This window comes from Myotis brandtii, unplaced genomic scaffold, assembly GCF_000412655.1.
Source record: "Myotis brandtii unplaced genomic scaffold, ASM41265v1 scaffold3686, whole genome shotgun sequence".
Lineage (NCBI taxonomy): Eukaryota > Metazoa > Chordata > Mammalia > Chiroptera > Vespertilionidae > Myotis > Myotis brandtii.
Window position 1 is genome coordinate 64,877 of NW_005364160.1, and position 10,117 is coordinate 74,993.

General features: G+C 45.1%; 2 pseudogenes; both read right to left on the minus strand.

Moving 5' to 3' along the window:
* Positions 1–15: 15 nt before the first annotated feature.
* LOC102252125 lies at positions 16–1,102 on the minus strand (annotated as a pseudogene).
* A 5,290-nt stretch (positions 1,103–6,392) lies between these two features.
* LOC102252415 overlaps positions 6,393–10,117 on the minus strand; it is a 6,877-nt pseudogene continuing 3,152 nt past the window's right edge.

Sequence of the window (10,117 nt, forward strand, 5' to 3'; positions counted from 1 at the left end):
ATGGAGCCACAGCCTTCAACTTCTGGGTTTTGGTTCTTCGTAGGAGCTGTGTTGGGTTCTTATAAGTTTACTGTTAAACACTGTCCCCAGTAGGGCCTTACAGCTTGGTCTACTGGTGGTGACTTCTGTAGCCCCCTCATGTCCCGTGGTCTCTTATTTCACTGTGTGCTGCAAAAGAACCATTTAGCTGACGACCTCTCACCGTCCCTGCTGATCGATGCCTCCTGGACATCTCACAGGCCAGTCGCTTGAAATATTCTGGAAAACTAGTATATTCATTTCCATAAGGGACAGCGTAAATCCCTCTGTTTCCCATGCCTTCTCGAAGCTTTTGAACTCATTTCTATCTCCTATCCAAACCAGCATGAAATGTGTTATGTCAGATTTATGCTTGACAGCCTGCGGGAAAAGGGCTTGGAAAGTGGTGTCATTCACAATCTGGCCACACCCCAGGGAAAGAAGTGACTTGTTTTCATGGAGTTTCGGAATCTCTCTCATAACTTCAGTGTTCCTGAGCACATTCTGATGTCCAGCTGGATGAAAGACAGGGCCACTAGGGTTGGTGTAGGCCCCATGGACCTGTAACACGGCTCAGCTTCCGCTTCTCTGGAGCCCACTCTAGGACCTTCTGTTCATCAGTGAGGTCAAGGGATTCATGTTGTTTTCCCTGATCTGCTGCGTACAGTTCCAGGAGATGGTTGAAATGTGAGGTCAATACCAGGGCTCCACTTTCCATTGGGTGAAGTAGCTGTTTTCGAGTCTCTCATCTTTGAGTCCAAGTCATTGCATACTGCATATAAACAGTCCTTGAAACATGTGCATCAGTCATTACTAGCCTGAGGAGAGAGTTCCTGAATAAGTTCACAGGCAACATGAGTATGATCCTTGTCCTCACAGAGACATTTCTGAAATTTTTGCTCTCCTCATCCTCTAGAAGATCAAAATCAGGGGCAGCATCCAGTTAGGCCTGAATTAACCCCTTCCAGGATTTCAGGGCTGGAACCTATGGTGCAGCCACAGCACTCATCCCTATTCCAATCACCAGCACAAGTTCCCGAGGCTTCTGACTCTTTAAGCTTGGAGACAGCGTCGTGGGCTTTTTTGTGTGTGTTTTTTTTTCTTGGGGGCAGGGGTGGGGGGCATCACTGAAGATTCACAAATGTTATCAGAGGCTTGGCTCCCTATAGATGCCATGGAGTTTTGTATCCGCTCCAAAAGCTGCCACCGCTCTAACTCTGTTCATGTATTTTTTAAATGGATGGTTGTAAGTATCAAATTGCTAGGGTATTAATTAACTGGATAGATTTTAAAGAGTTATGTAACCATTTATTTTTAAGTGTATGACTTTACAATGTGTCAGAAATTACAACTTTTATAACTATGTCAACTTTTGATGAAAAAGGTTAGCTGTCAACTAAAAAGTGTACCAGGAAGTACATCCGTTTTCAATAATCATTTAGAGAGTACACTAGCAAAAAAAATCGAAGACTCCTAGTTACTGGAAGCTCTTCTATAACACTTCTATAAAACCCCCTGAAATTAAAAGAATTAAATTCCCCTTCTCCAAGTTCTGAGAATCTCTCTGAAGGTGTGCAGTATGTTTGAATACAGCTTCCTTGTGGGGTTTTAACCTGTGCTCCTTGGATTGGGGGCAAAGGGAACATGGATGGTCACTATCTTGGAGGGTATGTCTCTATGTAAATGTTTCTGGGGCAAGAAACTTCAGATTCTCTCTTTAGATCCACAACAAAGTCATGATCTCCAAAGAGTTAAAAACAATTTGACCAAACCCTGAGGCCCTTTACAAAGTTCTAATGGGTTCTTCTTTGTCTCCCAGAAAACAAAATGCAGTAGTCAAAGTTTTGTAGAACTGAACTGAAGTCCCCAAGTCTCTGTCTGAGACTGAAGTAACAAACAAACAAACAAAAAACACAAGAAAAACAAAAAGCCATCCAGCAAAACAAACAAAACCCACACAGGTTTTAGGATAAGAAGTTCTTGATTAAAATCCTTGTTCCATCACCTACTTAAAGAAGAAGACAGAGATGAAGATGAAGATGAAGACGAAGAAGAAGAAGAAATAAATAAATAAGTAAATAAATCCTTGACATTTAGAGGAAAGTTTGAGAGTTACTTTGCTCCTCAGCAAAATGGGGTTAAAAGGCTAGTTCTTGGGGGTAATTAGGAGGATGGAATAAAGTGATGGCCAGGTTCATAGTACATGCCCATATTGGTTCCCCCACCCCTTTCTTATTTTCTACCCCTGAGATGGAGTGAGTCTGGGGGATGTTCTTCGCCCAGCTTCCTTTCAAGCAAAGAAGTAATTTAAGGAGTCAGCAGGCACCCACCTCATACAGCTCAAAAAAGGAGCTGGAATCCAGCCATCCTCCCCCTTCCCCAGGCCTCTCAGGCAGAGCTAACTGAAGCTGGGTGCACAACTGGAGCATCCGGAGACACCAGAGCCAAGCGGCTACAGCTCAAATGCCTCCTCCTCTTGGAAGCCTTCTTAAATCCCTCACTCTGTCTAGCTCTCATCTCTCTTTCCCCTGAGGCCTCTGGTACTCTATCTGTCCCTGTCCTTGAGCAGACATTCCTTTCTCTCTAAGTCACAGAATTTAAGGGCATAGGCTTCAGGGTCAGAGAGACCTGGGCTGTAATCCTGGCTGAGTAACCTGGGGCAGGACACCTGACCTCTCTGTGCCTCTGTTTCCTCATTTGTAACTTGAGTCATTATAGTTGCTCTATCATGATTATGGAGAGTATGGTGCTTAACACAGTACCTAGCACGTAAATGCCGTTTGTTTTTATGATCACAGAGGTCTCCTCTGTGTCTGGAGTTATCCCCCTCCCCAACAACTCCTCACACAAAGCAAATAGCAGTAATCATGTCACTATTTTCAGAACAGCTGAGAGAGTGGGTGTGGGGCTCTCTCCCAGAATGGCAGCAACCCTCCACAGCCTTCCTCAACATGCAAATCCTGCTCCAGTTCCACACAATGAGCTTCCAGAGGCCATGGAATGTCCAGCCACTCTGCCTTGCATAACTACAGACACTGGGAAGGACCCTCCCAGACCTTTCAACCTCAGAGATAGGCAAACCGATTGTAAGATAGGCAAACCAAGGCCCACACAATGAGTCAGCATCCGTGTAAGGCATTTCAACGAATTCTAAAAATAACTCTCACCCCCTCCAATCACTCATTCTCCTTGCTTTTTTTTCCTTTTCATTATTTTTTGTTATAACACTTTCTTTACTTGACAGCACATATTTATTCTTTTACTTATGTATCATCTGTTTCCCCACCAGATGTAGCTCCATGAAAGCAGGGACACCGTCTTGGTCACAGATGTATCCCTGGTGCTTTGCTCAAGTCAGTGTTGGCTGTATAGGTCACTAGATGAATGCCATTTGGATGTCTGTCCTTAGAGGCAAGCATAGAAATGCATTCCTTTGGTCATTTATCCAATAAACTTTTGATGAACATCTGTGTAAGAGACCTTTTGAAAAATCCCGGTGAATGAGACATCATCCTTGCTCTTAAGCAGTTTCCTTATGCGTGAACAATAGCCCCCAGTGGGCTGGCAACTTTATGTGTAACTCCTCTGTGTGAAAGCAGCTCTTGCAATTGAAAGGAACCATGTCTCAGAACTCTTTAAGAAAAAAGGGTGTGGGTTTTTTTTTTGAAGGATATAGGAGGGCTAAAGACTAAAACAGAAAAGACATCAAGAACTAAGATGATTCCAGGGGCTGGCTGATTTCTCTCCATCTTTTGAAGCCTGCGTGGTCTTTATTTAAGTGTCCCTTTTTTCCTGGATGTGTGCCTCTGACTCTTTGACTGGTTCTCTCTTCTCATCTAAATTTGGGGGACAGCCAGTCTGATGGTCCTTCATTGTCTCCTAGAGTGAGAGCTTTCAGGTCAGACCAGTTCTTGGATTACTAGTTGGCCTAGAGCAGTGGTTCTCAACCTTCTGGCCCTTTAAATACAGTTCCTCATGTTGTGACCCAACCATAAAATTATTTTCGTTGCTACTTCATAACTGTAATGTTGCTACTGTTATGAATTGTAATGTAAATATCTGATATGCACGATGGTCTTAGGCAACTCCTGTGAAAGGGTCGTTCGACTGCCAAAGGGGTCGCGATCCACAGGTTGAGAACCGCTGGCCTAGAAGGTGAACATCATCTAGCTTCTAACATACCCTGAGCAGAAGGTACCTTTAGTTAAGTGGGAGTGTTGAACATCATCTTTCCTCTGAGCCTGTAAAGTGAGTAGTATTTCTAACAGGCTCAGAGAGGAGAAATGACAGCAAACCTTGTAACAAAGCTGACCTGCAAACCCATGATTGAGAAATACATGCTCCTGCTGTTTGCCACTGAGATTTGGGGGGTTATTTGTTATGCAGCAACAGCTAAGATAAAATTCAAATCCAGTTTCTTTCGTTCTCCCCATGTCCCACTGAGCTTATGGGTCTGATTCCTGTTCTCCCCACAGAAACATTTTTGAAGTGTCCTATCCTCAAAGGAGAAGAGAGGAAGGTACTGGAAAAGAGGCTGAAAGATTTGTCCCTGAGAACCACCCGCCTACTAAGCTCTTGCTTTCCCTGCATCCCACTCTGACAGCTAGAGAAAGGCATAGATAATAACAATTCTAACCATTGACAGAGTTCTACAGAGTTCTCCAAAGAGGTTTCATCTAGCTATGATTGCATTTGCACACCCAGACAGTTCCAGAGGGTAGCCAGGGCGGGTTTTATTACAACCAGTGTATAGTATAGTTGAGGAAAGTAAAGCTCAGAGGGGTGAAGTGAGTTGTCTGGGTTACAACGCTTCATCTAAACTCAGACCCCTTGGTTTCCAGCCCGAGGCGCTTTCCACAAACTCCCTATTGCCTCTGAGTCTTGCTAGAGACCATCGTTCATCTGAGCACTTTTATGTGGTAGCACAGGGCCACGTGATTCACGTGCCACAGCGAGTGCAGCTAGAGTGAAGAGCAGGACACTTTGAACCTCAGCTCAGCATCACACTGTAATAATCACTCATTGAGCCTTCCCTTTCCTCCCAACTTTCTTTGCTCTTTTTAAAAAATATATATTTTTATTGATTTCAGAGAGGAAGGGAGAGGAAGAGAGATAGAAACATCAATGATGAGAGAGAATCATTGATCCACTGCCTTCTGCATGCCCCACACTAGGGGACAAGCCAGAAACTCAGGAATGTGCCCTGACCGGGAATTGAACCATGACCTCCTGGTTCATAGGTCGACGCTAAACCACTGAGCAATGCGAGCCCGGGCATTTCTTTGTTCTTTTGAGGTCCTTTTCCCCAGCCTCCATCCAACGTCTGGTTAAGGTGGAGAGAGTGTATTTTCCAGATGCCACAGAACTCAGAATGTGCTCTTAGAAGACAGCAAGTACTGTTGGTGCAACAGATAGGTAACAGGGTAGGAAGGTAAAGAACCTCGGTTGAAGCCTGGCTAGCCATTTGATTTATGACACATCTCGGCTTTCTATTTTCTCCTCCTATAAATGAGGATTAGCATGTGATGACACAGGACTGTTACAAACGCTCTGTCTCCTTTGCCTGCCACATTCTTTCCCTGGCTAACTTCACTCATCTTCCAAGTTTACCTCCTCACAGAGACCTTTCCCTGAGGTCAAATTGTGTTCCTGCCCAAATTCCTTTTTTTAAAAAAATCCTCACTTGAGGATATTTTTCCCATTGATTTTTAGAGAGAATGGAAGGGAAGAAGAGGAGGAGGAGGAGGAGGAAGAGACACATTGATTGGTTGCCTCCACCAGAACCAGGGATCAAGCCTGCAACCAAGGTACATGCCCTTGATTGGAATCGAACCCAGGACCTTTCAGTCCACAGGCTGGTGTTCTATCCACTGAACCTGACCAGCTAGGGCCCACATTCTTTTATATTACTTCCTGCATAACACTCACTGCCATTTATATTTATACAATTATTTGTTTTCTTGCTTTACTGTGTGTCTCCTCTGCTAGATCAGAAGCTGCCTGAGGGGAGGGGCTGTGTCTGTTTTCTATATTGAGACTAGCCTAGTGCCCGCTACCTAGTAAGCACTCAAAAAATATTTGTTGTGCCCTGGCTGGTGTGGTTCAGTTGGTTGAGTATCTTCTTGTGCACTGAGAGGTCACTGGTTCCATTACAGGTTAGGGCACATGCCCAGGTTTCAGGTCCAATCCCCAGTAGGGGTGCATGCTGGAGGCAACCCATCAATGTTTCTCTCGCTCTCCCTCCCTCTCCCTTCCTCTCTCTTAAAACATATTTTAAAAAATATTTATTGGATGAGTGAATGAAGCTGTCCCCCTCTTTCTACCCCTCCCACCTACTCCCACCCCCACTCCTCTTTCTCACCTCCCAGGGGGTGTGGTAAGGTGATAATGAACTGTAAGCTGGAAATTCTTGGGCAAGGGTTGGTGGCTGGAACCTCCACTCCTTCCTTTGTTCACTAAATTCATGTGACACTGGCCTCCTTGCTATCTCTCCAATATGCCAATCTCACTCCTGCCTCAGAGGAACTGCGTTCCCTCTATCTGGAATGCTCTTCCCAGATAATCAGTTGGCTCCATTCTTCACTTCAATCAGATCTCTACTTAAAATGGGAAGTCTTTCCTGATTGCCATTTCTGAACTAATTCCTTATCATTTTTGTTCTCTATTCCTTCCCCATTTTCTGTCATAGCACTACTTGATGTTGAATATTATCATTTGGTTGACTTGTTTATTGTCCGTCTCCTCCATGATAACATAAACTCTATGAAGTCAGAGTTTTTATCTTTCTTCACTTTATTTGTGTATATCTGTATCACCCAGACCAGTTCCTGGTAAATGCCAATGAATATCAAGTGAATGATTGAATGAACGAATGATAATGAAAAGAAGGTGAAGAACACAGCTTTTCTTCTTAAAATGCCCTGAATCCTTCAAGGTCAGAGGAAGGAATAATTTCTAGTTAGGGTCAAGACCAACTACACCCAGCTGTCAACTAAGTGAGCCTCAGTTTCCTCATCTATTAAGTGGGAATATTGTATCCACAACTCACAGGCTTGTTTTAGAAATTATATAAAGATCAAATGAGCAAATATAAATGTCTGGCACACAGTAGGTGCTCAGCAAATACTCCTTCTCAAACATGGAGCCACACACAGCTCTTAAAAAAAGTCTAGGTAACAAAGGATTCTCAATCTGGGGGAGAAAATAGGCAGCTGATGAAGTCTCTCTCTCCAATTTCACTTCTAAGAGAGGAACTCGCTGGCCAGAGCCCAGGATGGTCACTGATGCAGAGGACAAGGAGCCAAATGCTGGCCTCCCACATAGATTCCAAAAAGTGTGAGCGTGGGGTTATATAACCTGTCCCTGAGGCACCCATCTCCACTGACGTGTTTTCACCAAACATTCTTTGAAAGGGATCATGTGAGCTGGGCTGTAAGGTAGCCTAGTGAAGGGAAAAGGAAGAAAGGTAGGGAGCTGGAGACCCTTGGGGTGGGGTGGGATTAACGAGAGGGTACCACATTTACTGAGCTTCTGCTACGTGCCAGGATCTGGGCTCATTCTGATAGCTACCTAGATCCTTGCCATAAATCTGAGAGATCAGGTACTGCCACTCCCACATTCCAAGAGAGGAAAAATAACAATAATTAATATCGCTAACACTTACATAATGTTGACTGTGCATCAGGTAGTGAGATAAGCACACATTTGACCCTCTAGGCAGCCCATGACATGGGTACTATTCTGATCCTCATTTTATAGAGGAGGAAACTGAGACTCAGAGAGATGAAGTAACTCCCCCAAGGTCACCCAGCAAGACAGTAGTAGAGCCAGGATTCAAATACAAGCAGGGTTCCAAAGTCCTTAGACCTGTATGAGGACACTTCCCAGGGGGCTTGTGGGGGTGGATCTGGAATGTGACCCCAGCAGCAGTTGTCCTCACTTGCCCATAGCAGGGCCCAGTGTGGGAGTGACATAGTGGCGTCACCAAGTGATCAGAGGCTCTCCCCGGGGACAGTTTGTCCCAGCTTGTGGCTGTTTGTCATTCTGCCTCTGACCTCAAGTTTAAAATTTCATTCATAAGTTTGGAATCGCAAACTTGGCTGCAAGAGAAGGGCCCTTGGAGATCAGCTATTCTAGTCCAACCCCCTCATATTACAGATGGAAAAAAACCCTGAGGTCCAAAGAGAGGCACACACATAGCAAGGTCACAGAGCAATTTTCTGCTAGGAGGAGGAGTTGGTTTGAAGTCAATTACAGATAATCTTGTTGTGTAATTACCAAATATAGTTGTACCTCTGAATCACTGGGGGAGCTCTTTAGATTTACAGATTTCTGCACTCTGCTTCTGAAGCTTCAGACTTCGGCTTGCAACAGGGCCTGGGAATCTGCTATATGATAAGTTCCTGAGGTGATTCAGATCGAACAGGGCCATGGACTGCCTTTGCAAGTTGAGTCCAATCCCCTCTTTCGTTTTACAGTTTGGTGTTCTAAGAACCAGCACAGCACTTGCCTAAGGTCACATGACAAGTCAGTGTAGTCCTAGCTCAGGCTTTGTGGTCTGAACCCAAAGCTCATTCTTCTTCTCCAGCTGCCTGTGGTCAAATCCTTAAAATGGACCAAGAAGGCTGGCCAAGGGAGTGACTGCGGTTTCCCCAGCGCTTGGTTTCCTTGTTGCACCTTAATAAAAACACAGGAGGGTGCCCATTTCTAGGGCTAGGAATGGTGAGAATTCAAGAGCTGGCATCCTTCATGGAAAAGGAAACTGCAGTGGGCTGTCCTGCTGGCCCTTGGGGGTTTCCCAGAAACAAAATTCCAGGCTCTAAGGATACCAGCACCAGCTATCCAGCCTGCCTCAACTTCGGGCATTTTCCATTTCGGAGAATGGGCAGGGAGACTTCCCTCTGTGGGAGGAGAGGCGGTGGACAGGGTCCAGCTGTGACGTCAGGTGACACACCTCAGGAAGAGCCACACGTTCCAGCACCTGGCAGGAAGATGAAGCTGCTTTCAGGAACTAAGTTAAACCTCTCAAGCACTTTTCCTGAGCCTCTCCTCCCACCACTCTTCCTCCCTTACCCTGAGCTACATGAGCTGAGGGCTTCACTGTTCCTTTTCCACTTCCCACTACTCCACCACTCCTGTCAGCATGTCAGTTAGCTTTCTTTCTCTTTCTTTCTTCTTTCTCTTTCTTTCTTTCTTTCTTTCTTCTTTCTTTTCTTTCTTTCTTCCTTCCTTCCTTCCTTCCTTCCTTCCTTCCTTCCTCTTTCTTTCTTTCTTTCTTTCTTTCTTTCTTTCTTTCCCCTTCCTTCCTTTCTTCCTTCCTTCCTTTCTTCCTTCCTTCCTCTTCTTCTGGAAACGTATCTTGGTGTTTGGAGTCAGATGTCATGGGTTTGAATCCTAACTTGGCTTCCTATGTGCTTCTGACTAGGTAGAGTCACCCCCTTCTCTGAGCCTCAGTTTTTACTTTTATAAAAAAGGATAATATCTATCTTTTTGGATTGTGAGGATGAAACAAGATCATGTAGGTATTTAAAAATATGTTTTCTCAGAAACACTAGATCCTATAATTAGGGACCAGAAGGATTTGAATATATACAGGGTGTGCAAAAGTGGGTTTACAGTTGTGAGTACACTAAACACAGTTTATTCTTTATTATTATTTATTGTTTTATTTATTACTTATTAACCTACTTTTGCCCCACCCCTGAATCTCCCCACCACCACCAGTGAAAGTTTTACTTGAGGCATAAAAGCACATGTGTTTCTATCACATAGGAGGGGGTGGCATTAGAATCCTGGTTTCTAAGATAAGATTCTGTCTATCTGAGAGCCATGCAGCCCAAGCGGGAGTACGAGCTGTGGTGTGAGAGGGTGAATCCAGAGAACAAGGCGGCGCTGGAGGCGTGGGTCAGGGAGACGGGTATCCGCCTGGTGCAAGTGAACGGGCAGAGGAAGTATGGCGGGCCACCCCCAGGTACACAGTCCAGCCCGACGCCTGCCGGGGTGCTGCGCTGGCCTCGACGAGCCCCTTGGGGGAGGCGCCCACTCCGGGTCTCCATAGCCAGACACCCCCAACTACCCGCTAACCCCTCCCCCAGCAGAC